Below are 16,447 nucleotides of genomic sequence, written 5' to 3' on the forward strand. Positions count from 1 at the left end.
ATCCCCGAGAGAAGTAAAGCAAGTGTGTAAGTCCATCTCTGAATGTTTGTAAAGCATTCCTGCGTTAAGCTTAACGAGCGACTGCCTCTCGCTCTCCGGCTGCTACTTCAATCATGAAACTGCTTAACGATCAGCTGATCGGCTTTTCTGTCGCGAGTCCTGTCTCTTGTTTGCTTTTGGCCCACTTTGCACCAGACAGAGGAAACCAGCGGCTGAACAACAGCAGCACGTTTAAGCTTGATCAGCTGTTGTTAGAATGTATTTAATATTACTTTCTACTCGAGGATCTTTTTCTACGTAGCTGACGGCTGGTAACTGTGCAGGGGCGGATCTAGCAAAGTTTAGCCAGGGGGGCCGATAGGGCATTAACAGGGAAAAGGGGGCACAAAGACATACTTTTCTTTCTTATTCTCATTTAAAATGTCTAGCTTTTAATTATTTAATATTTATCCGAATCTTACACCCAAAGTTTTAATCTGATGTAAAATGTATAGAAGTCCATTATTGTATATAGTGACTATTAAGTCTAATATATATACCCTAGTAAGCTATAGTACTTTTTCCTTTGGGAAGGTACCATCTGTGCAGTCTGCAATTTTGTTGAAGAAAGATGTTGAATCTATTTAATATTTCTTGAAAAATAATTGATTTCTGTGCATTTTTTTTCACACTGCATCAAATTAAGGTTGATTACGTCGATTAAGCATCATGAGGTGGCGCGTGAGGGGTGGTTCCCTATTTTTTATTTATTTATTTTTGTTGTTGCTGGGAGTTGGAACCCTGTTAGTTAGGTTGCTTAATATTTATGCTAAGTACTCTTTAAAATACCAGAATAGGGAGGATGGTGTAGGTTTAAGTTTATTAGATTGATCAGTATTGCTGAACTATGAAATTTTTTTTGCATATAGGTATAACAGAATAGCTTTAGTGTAGTTGTTGTTTTAAACTTGAGTATGAACATATACAAAATGCAGCAAGATATTTTAAAAAAAACAGTTTTGTTGATTAAAAAACACTATATCGGATTCATATCGGTATCGGCAGATATCCAAATTTATGATATCGGTATCGGTATCGGACATAAAAAAGTGGTATCGTGCCATCTCTAGTATAGATGAAGGAGTTGATCAAACCAGTCCTGTAATTGGATGCAGTTTATACTCACAACATGCTCTGCTTTCGGAAAAGGATTTTACGCAATTGAGGATGCATTCCACCTTCAGGAACCAATCTTAAAATTCAACATTATGATCCAGGGGACCAGTCCTCTTGGCTTCCAATTGGTAAATGATATGCTCTGCCACCAGGGCCATAGCTGCCCAGTCCTAATGGTTACTGTTCAACTTACTGTTCAACAGTAAGAAGTAGTGTTCTACATTTAGGATTGCATTTAAAAATGTGCATGTAAGTACATTTCCAGATGCTATGTATAATTATTAAAGAAAGAAATCTAACTTGTTGGGACTCTGTAAATTGATGATTTGGGCATTGAATTGAGTAACTCATTATGGATGGAAAATTTCTTAATATGTTATATAATTATTCATTATAAGACATTATTTCTTGCTTAATTTGATTAACAAGCTGTCATTTTTCTGGAAGTATTTCAGATGTTTAATGTAAAAACACAACAGAAACATACTTTTTACATTAGCGCCATGAATGTGAACTATTTCCAAAAACGTAGTGGCAGGCATGCGAATCTGATCTAACAAAATGACACATGCATACCTACTTTCACTCTGTGTATGGAGAGAAGACAGACAGACTGAGTCAGCCAGGCTGGAGGTGACTGGATTGAGAATGAGCAGACTTGTATTGCGCTCTGGTGATTCTTCCCCTCTTCAAGGCTGAGTGAAGGAGTCAACACCACTGCCAGCTGCTGAATAGCCTTTCTTTGTATGAAGAGATGTTTTTGGTTTGTCTTCAAGGACAACTGTGAACAGAGTCATAAACAAGCCAAGAAAACTTTTCTTCTTGCTCCAAAATGTAAAGGGGTAGGTTAACACAAAGATAAAACTTAATGGCAGCGAGAGAAATGAGGCTTGCAATGAATCACAATACCGACCTTACGATCATTACATCATACCTCATATGCGTCAAACTTCAATAGAAAGAATGCATGATATGCTGAACTTTTATCATCCTTACACACAGTACACTTTCTGTTGATGTTATGCCTCCCTGTCAATGCAATTCTATCCTGCCAATGCATACATCAGGGCAAGGATGCAATTTTCATTTCAAATTCAGGAAAAGCCACCACAGAAAATTGACAGAGCTAACACTAAGAACCCAGCTAACATGACATCCAGGCCTGAATAGTGTTTGAAAAGTTTCATCAGAGATGTAATTCTGATGTACACAAAGTGGGGGGAAAAGTTAGATGCATCAGTATATTTATATATAAATGTTAAAATAAGCTGAAATTTAATGGCAACTTGAGATGTTAAAATGGTTGCAAAAAGTGAGCCGCCAAGTTTGGTAATGTGCCCACTGAAAAAGGAAACGTCACTCTGGAAAACCCCTTTCAAACGCAGCAGTGAACAACCTGTAATTGCCTTTTACTGCACTGATGTAGCAGAGTGGCAAAATGTTTTGATACACTGAAAAGTGGCCGTAGGTAAAAGCAAAACAGACAATTATGTTGGCCTTTGGTAAACAAAATAATGATTATTTTTAACCTTATATAACAGCATGATGTGGCAAAGAGGGAGGTGGCAAAGGCAACAAAGGGCACATAATGAGTTTCAAGTGAGATGCTGAGAAATGAGAGAAAGACTTGTAAGGCAAGACAATGGATGTGATGAAAACTAAAAAGTAAGGCAAGTGTGTAAAGATGGACGGAGTACTTTGAGGAGCTGATGACTGACGAAAATGAGATAGATGGAGGAAAGTCATTGAATGGAATTTTTTTAATGCATGAGATCAGCATATATGCATTTTTTTTATTTACCAGATAAACATAGCAACGACCTTAGAATTAAAAAATAATCCAACAAATCATCACATTTCTAAAGTGCTAAAGTTCATAGTCAATATTATGAAAAAAAAAACGTTTTAAACTATTGCAAAATGTTAAGTTTAAAAGTAAACCAGTTATACAGTAAAATGCATATTTTACCATATTTTTAAATGATTTTTAATTAGAAAAGCACCTGCTACATAAAGATTACTTTCTGGAAGGTGTATTCTGAACACATTTGGAGCACACATTGGATCAAAAGACAAAATAAATCAGAATCTTCTTGAAGAAATTCTAATTAAAGCCAAACACCATGTAGTGACTGTAGTTTAATACATTGAGATTTTTAGTAGATAAGGTATAAATTTGAACATGATGATGTCACTTCGTTCTCGAGTTATCACATTCAAAAAAATTTGGCTGTCCATGCTGCCAACTGCCTGCCAGCTCGGCAGGGTGACAACTATACGCCATCAGCGTGTTACAGCTGAGGGCTACAAAGTATTAAGCTAAATAAATGTCCTCCTATGGTGGATTACTATATATCAACTTAGAAAATGATGGACTTTTTTTCCTGCAAGATGTCACAGACAGTATCACGATGCAAAGCTGTAATTCAGCAAAATGAAAGAAAAAGCTGCACAACTAACCTCTGTAGGGAATTGTGATGTCAGCTATCAGGGAGTCTCCCAATACTTTGAATTGGTTCACTGCTTTTTATTCTGTAACATAACACAATGCTGTTTGGATTAATGAAAAACTGGAACAGAATGGATTACTGTCACATGGAGAGTTGTGAGTACTGTAATAGGATGAGTGTCAGGAGTGCTGAACGTCAGTATCAGATTTAAATGATGTTCATGCTGTGGGCTGTTTCAAGATGCAACGGTAAATATCAAAGGGAGAGAAATTTTTTTTATCCCTACCAGAGATGATTTTTTTTTTTTTTTTTACCAGGGGCAGGCATGTGTAGACAAAATGGGGGGATTTTTCCCTGGGTGAATAGCGCCCTGGTTGCAAGTGTTAGACAATGTCAGAGTCTAGTGCCTTCAAGTCCACATGCAACTCTAACCACACCACAATAACAATTCCTAGGTGCGTATGTGTCAGTGTGTTTAAGACCTATCCATCATGTGTCCCACTAGATGTGGTTATCTATCATGTAATATGGTGTTAAAGAGAGAAAAATGTTCACCCTTTTGCTACATTCTTCTTTCCCCCAAGGCAGCCAAAACACACACACACACACACACACACACACACACACACACACACACACACACACACACACACACACACACTTTTACTCTCACTCACTAAATCGCCTCCTGAAATGAATCATGGGATGTCAAATGAGACCCACCACAATCAGTCAACCTGCTTAACAACCCAGAGGGAGCACAGGGAAGGTGGGCTTCTAGTAACAGAAATGCACACAAACTGACACACTTTCATGATACACATAATATTGACAATGTTGCCACACACTTTAAAACACGCTCACATGCAGACAAGCAGTATCATTTACATAGTCACTATGTTCCCTTTAACACACAATTATTCACTTTCATCTCATTGTCTTGGTCTCTTTTCTATTTTCTCTTGATCTCTCTTCCAGCACACACACAGTTTGTGTATCTGACGGCAGTAGAGGTTTCAGCAAGTTTTCTCTGCTGCAGATGCTGAGATGAGTTCCCTGCTCTAATTGAATAATAAGGAAGCAGCTCAGGAGGGAAATCATAGCAAACAACAGGAAGTGCAGACAGAAGTATGGTGTGTGTTTATGAATATCTACAGAGCATCCTCTTTTATTTTGCATTTAAACAAAATGCAGTCCATGTTATAGCCTATAAATTATATTATTAGAGAGGACACCTGGAATTTTTCACTTGCAGTTGCTTTTTGGAACACCATGACACGCTCAACATAACAGGCTTTACCATTAGTTATGTTGCCCTTGTAGGTATTTGTGCCCAGTCTGAGACTTGCATATTAAGTAAATGCTGGGATGGTTTGATCTGATTCTTACATTTTTGTTTTTTTTTACATTTATTCCTTTTTTTCCTGGAAAACACTGAAAAATCCCTGATAACATGAAATGATCATAGAATATCTGAACTTATAACCTGTAGTAGCTGAAAACCTCAATAGCAATAATAACTCAAATTTCTCAGATATTCAGATTTTTCTTGAAGGTAGAAGTTAAAACTTTATTAATTCCCTAAAAGAAATCTATTTTTTACACTTTACCTATCCTAAGTATTATGAGGGGTGGACAGCCTTGCATGGCACCTGGGAACCAACTCTAGTTCTAAGCCTTTGCTTTGGATGGTGGGAGAAACCATAGCTCCCAGCAGAGCCTGTGAGGCAACAGTATAATCTATTGAACCACTGTGCGGTTTCTGCCACTCTGATATAACAATCAAGGCTTAAAGGGGAGACTGTGCTTCTAGAGCACTGGTTATCTGGGAAGGTTCTCAGTCATCCAGGTCATCGTAGTCTAAGGAGCTTGAAAAGAAAAGCGTCTGGACTTCTTTAAGTTGCTTGAAGATGTTTCACCTCTCATCCGAGAAGCTTCTTCAGTTCTAGGGTCAAATGGTGGAGAGTCCCAGATTTAAACCCTGTGGGAGTATCCCCCCAAATAGGGACAAAGGACCAGGTAAAGGGTCATCAGGGGGTTCTTTGTTTATTTCCTTTACAGTGGCCACTTCAATCACTGAAAAGCACTTTGGAATGAAAGTTTGGAGCACTGTATTATCACAATTTTCTTTTGTGTTTAGAAAAGTATATGAAGCTTTCATTATATTTACTGTGTTTTCTCTAAAATCAATACATTTTTTTTCTCATGCCTACCTCATCTTTGCATTTTCCTTTTCTCTTACTTATTCTTTTTCTTCTTCTGTTCTCTCTCCTTCACTGTACTTCATATAGTCTGCTCAAATAAATTACAGGAACTCTTTTTAATCAGAGTATAGGATCAAGTCAATTAAACTCCTGTGCTATTGATCTAGTCAAGTAAGGGGTTGTTAAATCAGTTTCTGCTTGGTGTTAATGAAATCAGCAACAGGGTCACTAGAGGAGCAACAATGAGATAACCCCGGAAACAGGAATGATTTTGCAGGTGGAGGATATTGACAATTTTCTTTCCGGGGTTGCCAGTTCACAATTTTGCATTTGGCTAAGGTCAGAGTCTCTGCTGGTAACTTAAGGTAATACATGGACCCAACAGAGGAAGCCCAACTCTACTAGGATGGCACATCAATATGTGCCATTGCCAGAAGGTTTGCTGTGCCTCCCAGCACAGCCTCAAAAGCATGGAGGAGATTCCATGAGACAGTTACTCTAGGACAGAGCTGGACAGGGCTGTAGAAGTGGAGGCCCTTAGCCCATGAGCAGGACTAGTATCTGATCCTTTGTGAAAGGAGGAACAGGAACACTGCCAGAGCTTAAAAAAAAAAAAGACCTCCAGTAGGCCACTGCTGTAAATGTCTCTGACCAAGCAATCAGAAAATCAGACTTCTTGGTGACCTGAGGGCCCAACATCCTCTATTGCCCCCTGTACTCACTGCCTGGCACCATGGAGCCCAACAGTATCATAGGGTACTAACATTGGCAGGTCCACCCCTGGTGCCCTGTACGTTTCATAGGTGACATCAGGTTCACTTGAGAACATGTGACAGACATGAAAGGGTCTGCAGAAGCCTTCAAGAATGTTATACTGCCATAACATTGTTCAGCATGACTGGTTTGGTGGTGGGTCAGTGCTGGTCTGGGGAGGCATATCCATGTCCGGATGCAGAGACCTCTACAGGCTACAGCACAATGACTGTCATTAAGTATTGGGATTAAATCTTTGGACCCAACGTCAGACTGGCACAGTGGGTTCTGGGTTTCTCCTGGTCCACAACAATGCCTGGCCTCATGTAGCCCGAGTATGCATCAGTTCTGGAGGATGAAGGAATTGATACCATTGACTGGCCCTACACTCGCCTGACCCTAAAGCCAATAGAACTCCTCTGATACATTATGTTTTGGTCCATTTGACGCCATCAGGTTGGACCTCTGACTGTCGAGAAGTCCAGTGATGCCCTGATGTTCTTAGGCATGTGTACACATGAGGGCCAAACACGCTACTGAGTACCATTTTGAGTTGCTGCAATGAAATTTCAGCAATTTCACCTTGATTTTTGTGGTATATATTGTATATATTGTATATATTGTATATATATATTGTATATATTGTGGTATATTGTACATATATTTATTAGTTTCAGATGTAGCCATTCTTGTATTTTGCTTGTTTACATTATTGTATTTTGCACAACTCTGTTGCTTGTGAAGCTCGCACACAAGAATTTCACTCACATGTGCTGTACCAATGTACCTGCACATGTGATGTGACAATAAAAGTGATTTGATTTGATTTGATTTGGTTTCTGAATAGGGCTGGGCGATATGGCCTAAAATTTATATCGCGATATAATTTGAAGCACATGCGGTAACGATATATATCGCGATATATTAAAACTGACTCGCATGCCAGATACATTCCCGAATAATACACGCATTTCAAAAAAGTACAGAATGCCATTTTAAAGAACATTTATTGTCAAAACTTTTATAAAATATTTTATAAATTACAAAACTTTTCAACTTTACAAAATTCTTAAATAACAAATAAAAATGACACTAAATGTGCAAACATTTTTGAATAATAAATGGAAGTAAAATATCAGTAAAACACAAAATTCTAAATTGTGCAAAATGTTAATAAATAAACATTAAATTTCTCCCTGCTGTCCTGATCACGTATTTATATTGCACAAAAAACAAAGATGCACATATCTGAACTGAAAACCCTTCAAGTTTTTTTTTTTTTGTTTGTTTGTTTTTTTAACTTTTATTGCCAAAAATAACAAGGCAATTCACATCGACAACATGACCTGAGACCAAATCTGCTGCATATAATGGTGGGGGTTATTCAAAAACTTAATTTAAAAGAAAAAAAAACATATATACACATACAGTGGGGCAAAAAAGTATTTAGTCAGCCACCGATTGTGCAAGTTCCCCCACCTAAAATGATGACAGAGGTCAGTAATTTGCACCAGAGGTACACTTCAACTGTGAGAGACAGAATGTGAAAAAAAAATATCCATGAATTCACATGGTAGGATTTGTAAAGAATTTATTCGTAAATCAGGGTGGAAAATAAGTATTTGGTCAATAACAAAAATACAACTCAATACTTTGTAACATAACCTTTGTTGGCAATAACAGAGGTCAAACGTTTACTATAGGTCTTTACCAGGTTTGCACACACAGTAGCTGGTATTTTGGCCCATTCCTCCATGCAGATCTTCTCGAGAGCAGTGATGTTTTGGGGCTGTCGCCGAGCAACATGGACTTTCAACTCCCGCCACAGATTTTCTATGGGGTTGAGGTCTGGAGACTGGCTAGGCCACTCCAGGACTTTTAAATGCTTCTTACGGAGCCACTCCTTTGTTGCCCGGGCGGTGTGTTTTGGATCATTGTCATGTTGGAAGACCCAGCCTCGTTTCATCTTCAAAGTTCTCACTGCTGGAAGGAGGTTTTGGCTCAAAATCTCACGATACATGGCCCCATTCATTCTGTCCTTAACACGGATCAGTCGTCCTGTCCCCTTGGCAGAAAAACAGCCCCATAGCATGATGTTCCCACCCCCATGCTTCACAGTAGGTATGGTGTTCTTGGGATGCAACTCAGTATTCTTCTTCCTCCAAACACGACGAGTTGAGTTTATACCAAAAAGTTCTACTTTGGTTTCATCTGACCACATGACATTCTCCCAATCCTCTGCTGTATCATCCATGTGCTCTCTGGCAAACTTCAGACGGGCCTGGACATGCACTGGCTTCAGCAGCGGAACACGTCTGGCACTGCGGGATTTGATTCCCTGCCGTTGTAGTGTGTTACTGATGGTGACCTTTGTTACTTTGGTCCCAGCTCTCTGCAGGTCATTCACCAGGTCCCCCCGTGTGGTTCTGGGATCTTTGCTCACCGTTCTCATGATCATTTTGACCCCACGGGATGAGATCTTGCGTGGAGCCCCAGATCGAGGGAGATTATCAGTGGTCTTGTATGTCTTCCATTTTCTGATGATTGCTCCCACAGTTGATTTTTTCACACCAAGCTGCTTGCCTATTGTAGATTCACTCTTCCCAGTCTGGTGCAGGTCTACAAGACTTTTCCTTGTGTCCTTCGAAAGCTCTTTGGTCTTGGCCATGGCGGAGTTTGGAGTCTGACTGTTTGAGGCTGTGGACAGGTGTCTTTTATACAGATGATGAGTTCAAACAGGTGCCATTCATACAGGTAACGAGTGGGGGACAGAAAAGCTTCTTACAGAAGACGTTACAGGTCTGTGAGAGCCAAAGATTTTCCATGTTTGAGGTGACCAAATACTTATTTTCCACCCTAATTTACGAATAAATTCTTTACAAATCTTACCATGTGAATTCATGGATTTTTTTTCACATTCTGTCTCTCACAGTTGAAGTGTACCTCTGGTGCAAATTACTGACCTCTGTCATCATTTTAGGTGGGGGAACTTGCACAATCGGTGGCTGACTAAATACTTTTTTGCCCCACTGTATACATACATACATACCAATACCTAAGCACAGATGTAACAATGTTAAGGCTTGAATGTCCTTTCAAGATATTTTATAATTAGTCTCCATTTTTTCTCAAAGGTTGGCACTTTTAGTTGTAGTTGAGCTGTTATCCGTTCCATCGTATAGACATGTCTAGTTTTCAGAAGCCACTGGGCAACTGTGGGTGTTTCTGGTTTGAGCCAGTGAATTGTTATCATTTTTCTTGCAGTCATGAGGAGGAGATGCAGGAGAAAGTGCTGAAAACCCTTCAAGTTTAACAGGTTTCTTTTCTGTTAAATATAGAACAACAAATTTCAAACTTACAATGTGTATTGGATATACAACACAACATCAGTATTTATGGTTCTTGCATGCAGGACCATAAACTAACTTTCTTGCACATTAGAGGTTGTTCGCCAGGAACACAAGTTTGTCAACCGTCTCTGGCTTTAGTGCAGATCGGTGGCATGTTACTATGTTGCCACTGGTGCTGAATGCCCTTTCTGAGGGGGCACTCGTGGCAGGAATGCAGAAGTATTTCCTGGCTAGGCTTGCCACCCTGGGAAAATTAGCCTGGTGCAGCCTCCACCAATCCAGTGGGTCAGCTTCTCCGTCAACATCCAGTGCCTGCAAGTAACTCTTAAGCTCAATTTCAATCACTTCTCTGTCAGTGAGGGCAGTTGGGCCAGGCTGAGAAGATGCCTTTTTGAAAAAGTTGCCCAGACTTCTTTTACTCCTCTTGGGTTCTTTTTGGGCTTCTCCAGCAGTGCTTGTGTGTGATGGTGGTGACTCAGACACAGCTTGCATCTTTAGCAGTGACTGAATGTCATGATCCTGGGTCTGTTGACCCAGCGTTTTGAGTTTTAGTTTATGTAAGCCCTTCAGGTTTCATAAGTTCATTTGTTATCATGCCTAGGTGTTTCTAGTTCTTATTATTTCCCCCTCGTGTTTCCAACTATGTTAAATCTCCCCTGCTCTTCATGCGTTTCATGTCTGTGTCTTACGTTGTCAAGTTCGGGTTGTCATGTCTATGTCTCATTATGTTTCCTGTTTTATTGTGAAGAGGTCTGGTGTCTCTGTGTTCATCATGTTCAGTTTTACTCTCCTACTGTGACGTCATTATGTTCATGTGTGCCAGCTGTTTCCCCATGTGTTCCCACTTCCCTCATCATCCTCCTGTGTGTATTTAGTCCGTGTGCTTTCAGTCATTTGTTGTCAGGTCGTCTGCTCATCCATGTCTCATCTCCAGGTACCCATGTCAGTTCACTATGGTTAAGGTTTTTCATGTTTTGTTATTAGTTCACCCAGTTTAGGTTATTGTTTAGTTTTCACCGATGCCCTATTATTTTGTACCCTCGTTGCTAGTCTCAATAAACGGCTTGTTTTGTTAATCCACACCACGTTTTGGTCTGCGTTTGAGTCCTCCTCTGCAACACATACGGTCTGCCCCAGCCAGACCGTGACAGCGAATTTCTGCTGTTGCTTTTGTTAAAATGAACTCTCTTCGGTTATCAGCTCTATATGATGATTGTTACGCCCTTAATCTAGGCGTGTAGGGACGCACATAAGGTTGGAGGAGAGAGAGACAAATCCCCGCCTTGGTTCCCAAGCCAAACATCCAAACCAGTTGTGAGTAAAAAGGTGATTTTATTTAAGGAAAAGAAGCATAGCTCCAGGGTGAGCCCAGGCCAAAATAATAAACAAAACCAACTAAGTCCCACCAAAGAAAACTAACTAAACCCTAGGAAAGAAACAGAACAAACAAATGACAGCACTATCCCTCGCTCCCTAACCCGGAAAACAGGAGAAAACGATTCCAAAAGAAAAGGCGGCTCACCCCTTCCGCTTCAGCCCACGAGTGCCTAAGCTCTCAGCTAATGCACCAGGAGCGGCTCCAGCAGTACACGCTCACACAAATACACAATAAAAGTACAGGCTGGGAAAACCAGGGTCAGGGCCGCGTCGGCTGTCAAGCTACTCGCTCGCTCCACTCTCTCTCCCTCTCTCTGTGGAGCTGTCAGAGCGGCTTTTTGAAGGTAGTCACCCGCTCCATGGTCCAATCAGCCGCTCACTACTCTTCATTAGGGGAGGGACCTGGAAAGAGTCTTAAGCACAGTACAGAAACACAGAAAGAAAACAGCCCACACAGGGTCCTCATGGCCACAGCCGTAACAATGATCTGGGTCGACAAAGGAGACCATATCCAGGAGGTCATCAATTGCAGGGTCTGAGTATTTCTCATTTAAATACTTGAGGATGGCACTCTTCATGCCCTTCGTCAGTTCTGTGTCTTCATCAGCTAGAGGAAGAACTGTGTAATTTAGGTGGAGCACAGGTTTGACATACGAAACACTAACATATTCTTCTCCAGACAGAGCATCTGTGAACTCAGAACAGATAACAACTGTGAACAGATTCTAACACGTCAATGTCCTGCCAAGTTGGTACCAGGTGCCTGGTTTTTCTATCTGCCTTCAGGACCTGTGATATGGCCTTCTCCTGTTCAAGTACCCGCTGAATCATCTGTTGTCGAGACCCCCATCTTGTTGGCGTTTCAGTGATGAGGCAGTGAGGAGGCAGGTTTAGCTCAGCCTGGGCATTAGCCATTTCTCTCTTCCTTTTCCAAGTGTAAGAAAAGGCACTCACTATTTTCTTGCACTTGCCAATTGCATGTTCAACACAGGTGTCTTTCATGCTTCTCTCCAAGGATAAAATTGGAAGATATTATTATTAGTCCCGTTACACTTGCACAAGATAACAAAACATCAAATCAAATCAAATCAAATCAAATCACTTTTATTGTCACATCACATGTGCAGGCACACTGGCACAGCACATGCGAGTGAAATTCTTGTGTGCGAGCCCCACAAGCAACAGAGATGTGCAAACACAACAACACAAACGAGCAAAATACAAGAATGGCCAACCTGAAACTAATAAATATATGTACAATATATAATAGTGTATGCATTTCTGGATGTGTATACTAAATATTTTCCTACGTGTGTGTGTGTGTGTGTGTGTGTGTGTGTGTGTGTGTGTGTACACATTTTTACAAATTAAATAGTAAAAAAAAAAAAAAAAAAAAAAAAAAAAATAATAATAATAATAATAATAATAATAATAATAATAATAATAAAATATATAAAATATACAGAGTTGAATATGTGCAAAACAAGTGGCATTTATATACAGTGTGGAGTGCATAATGTTGAAGTTCCAGTAGTGAAGCTGAGGTGTCTATGACGTGTTCAGCAGTCTGATGGCCTGATGGAATCTGTTTGTACATCTGTACAAACACATCAACAACATATACAAATACCGGTGCTGGTGCCCTACCCTCAATTTTAAATGCATATAGACACTAAGGGTTTTCGGGAGGAGCCGTGCTGCCCTCTGAGAGGAAGCTAGTACCATGCTCTCCTGTGTTTTAAATGCACTTTAGAACAGCACACAGCAACACTACATATGAGCGGGCGTAGGGAGGTTTGGGGTCTTCACTCACCCCGGTTCTGTTAGCCGTCAGGGCTGGGGGGCTGGGAGGAGGTGCTGGCCGTCAGATTGGGGTCTGGGATGTGGGGCCTCACTGCCACTGCAGATAAGGAGGTGGTCCGCTTGCCTCCACCACAGAGAGAAGGGTTACATCTCCTGGGTTTAGGTGCGGCTTGCCCCTCTGGGGGTGGGGGTACCTGGACCTGGGATATAGAGTATGTTTGGGGAGTGTGACTGTCTGTGCAATGTCTATTTGTGACTGTCTACACGTTGGGTGAGTGCCGAGTATTTGGTTGTGTATATGGAGTGGGAATGCACGTTTGTGTCCGCGTGCGCCTGCTCGTCTGTGTCTATATGTCAGCTTGGGTCTTAGACTCAACCTCTCTGGGTACATCGGAGGCCTATCTCCCCTCACCACACTCCCTGCCGGTGGCTGATGCCCTCAGACGCTGGTGTGTTGGTGGTCCTTGTCGACTGGGTCTGGGCGCTCATGTATGTACCGGCTGACTCCTGGTTGGCGGGGCCTGGCGCCTGCGGCCCGGCTGGGCCCCTTCTGGGGGATGGGGTGCCCTCAGGCCTCTGGCCTCTGGGCCTGAAGCTCGGTCCTCTCTGGCACAGCTGGCTGCCGGCAGAGCCCGTGGGCACGCCACTGCAACCCCCTCTGGCCTCTTCTCCATAGCTGCTGGGTGACCTCTCGTTTGGGGCTCTCCTCAGCTCTTCCCAGGAGGGTGGCACGGTTCCCCCCCTTTTGGTGGTCCTCCTCGGGTCCTCGTACTCTGGGGCCTCTGGATATCTGGGGCCTGGATCTCCTCCATACCTGCTTCATGCCCTGGGGGACGGGGCTATGGCTCCCCACACTCCCTAGCAGATTGTTACATGGAGAAACCTTTGGAATACAAGCGTGCTGATCCACACAGGTATGCACACAGGTGTACACACGGGTATTCACAGACGGGGACTACAGCTTTCTTGGCTGCTGCCTCAAAGCACATTGTGCGCTGTCTATCTTGCGTGCTGCACAATATCGTTTAATATTTAGTATCTACTGTTATCTACTGCTAGCTAGTTTATTGTGATGGTGCTGTTTTTTATTATGTTGCTCTTTTTTTGTTTGCTTTCTCTTCTGTTTTTTTTTCTCCATACAGGTGATCCAGGTGTTTTGTTTGTTTTTCTTTCTTTCTTCCCCCCTTTCTCACCGTCTCTTCTCCCCTCTGGTTTTCTTTCTCTCCCTCTCTTTCTTTCATTCTTTCTCCCTGTCCTATCCCCCAGTCATGTCTGTCCCGTCTGTAGCAACCGAAAATAAAATAAATACATAATTATAATAAAGGTCAATCAAATGGACCAATATGGCAAGGCCATGATGATCCACTTGGTAAAATAAATCCGCTTGGCATCTTTCTTGGCCTTAAGACAACAATTCTGATGGCTAAAGATCCAAACGGGACACACAAAAAAAAAACATATACAAATACTACTGGTATTTATCTAATCCTAGATAAGACTGAACTAATTATTTTATTTGATGATTAAAAACACCACACCATACTTAGTCATTAATATGTAGTATTACTAATATAGAATGTTAAAAGCAATTATACACTGTATAATGATGTAATAATAACACACACATTGTATGTGTGCGCATGTTTGAGAAACCTTGTGATGGGTCACATATAATCAGGGGTTGACTTTTTTTTTGCTTTAGAACTCTAATGAGTACCTACATTGGTACGACATTATAATTGGTACGCACCAAAATTAAAAATGTTTTATGTATTTCGGACATGTTGGAAAGTGCGCACCGGGCTCGTGGTCTCAGTCGTAAATTAGGTACGCATTTGCACAGTAAAGCCTGAAAATTGGTGTGCATTTTGCACATCACTTATGCGCATATTATTGAACTAGGACTAAAAGAAACGTTTAACTTACCAATGGCGAGGTGGAGCCTGTGGCCGAAGCACTGCAGTCTTGTCCAACCGCTCAATTCCACTGCTTTCACAATATTTGCGCCATTGTCGGTGGTTATGCAGACTTGAAATTCATGACTCCAGTGCTTCCTTTAATCCCTGAGATATCTGTTCACCCGTGTGATCCTCGGGGAAATAAGATGTCTGTAGGTCATGTGCTGCACAACTTCCACTCTTCGTTGATGAAGTGGACTGTGAGACTAATGTAAGGCTCCATTGTGCGACTCAACCACAAGTCCGTAGTAGTTGCATAGTGTTTTATGCTCCGGAGTTCTTTCTTCACTTGCTCGCGGACTTGGTCAAACAGTTGGGGCATTTCAGTTTGGCTAAAACGTTTCCCGTCAGGTACCTCGTAATGTGGATCAAGTGTTTTAACCATGTCCTTAAAGCCGCTTTTCTCCACTGTGAGAAACGGCACCATGTCCTTGCACAAGTACACTGTTATGGCATTTGTGATGTCAATCCACCGCTGACTTGTTTTGGCATACGGAGTGCCTTTGGAAAAGGCTTGGAAAATATTGGTCTGCTGGCGTCTAAGGTCACCTTTTTTATTTCCACTCGACTGATTGGGCGTTTGTGCAGTGCGCAGTTTTTGGCTTTCCTGGTACTCCAAAATGTGCTTAGTCTTGAGATGATAAAACAAATTACCGGTATTTCCTGTCTTTGAAATCACTGTCGCTTGGCATACTTTGCAGATTATATTTTTCTGCTCAGTATCTGACTGCCTAAAACCAAACCAGTTCCATATGACCGACGCCACACCGGTCTTTTTTACGAGCACCTCGTCCTCCTCCTCAGGTGTATGCTCCATGCTTGCAGCCGCTGCCATGTTTTCGCCCAAAACAGGCGCAGCTTGATGACATCATCAACATGTGCTATTGTGATAGAGCGGTATAGTCAAAATCTCTATTGTTGGCCAAATTTATATTGTTTTTATCGTATATCGTTTATATCGCCCACCCCTATTTTTGAATGCATTCTTCTGTAGGTTGATCATTTTGATTTCCATAAAACTATGGCACCCACACACATTAGCCAGTTCATATCAGTATAGATATCCAGTATTACTTTTTTCCCTTTGAGATCTGATGTGTTTTCTAAGTGTTCATTTAATGTTTTTAAGCAGTGCACTTAGAGAGCATGGTCTGTGGCCTATAATTTGAATCCAATTACTTGTCAGCATGGCTAGAAGCAAGATCCCGGAACTGAAGAAAGCTTAACATGATCACTTGAAGTTATAAGTTATAAGATTTTGATTATGGTAAGATTTCTTAATATTTCTTTTTTTGGTTTGCTTTTCATTTCCCTACTTTTCCTGCTCTTTAAAGTCTTTACTCTTTAAAATAAATTAACCAGAGACATTTCAGACAAAATATAATTGGTGCGAGCTT

The sequence above is a fragment of the Rhamphochromis sp. 'chilingali' genome (genome assembly GCF_963969265.1).
Source record: "Rhamphochromis sp. 'chilingali' genome assembly, chromosome: 9".
Classification (NCBI taxonomy): Eukaryota; Metazoa; Chordata; class Actinopteri; order Cichliformes; family Cichlidae; genus Rhamphochromis; species Rhamphochromis sp. 'chilingali'.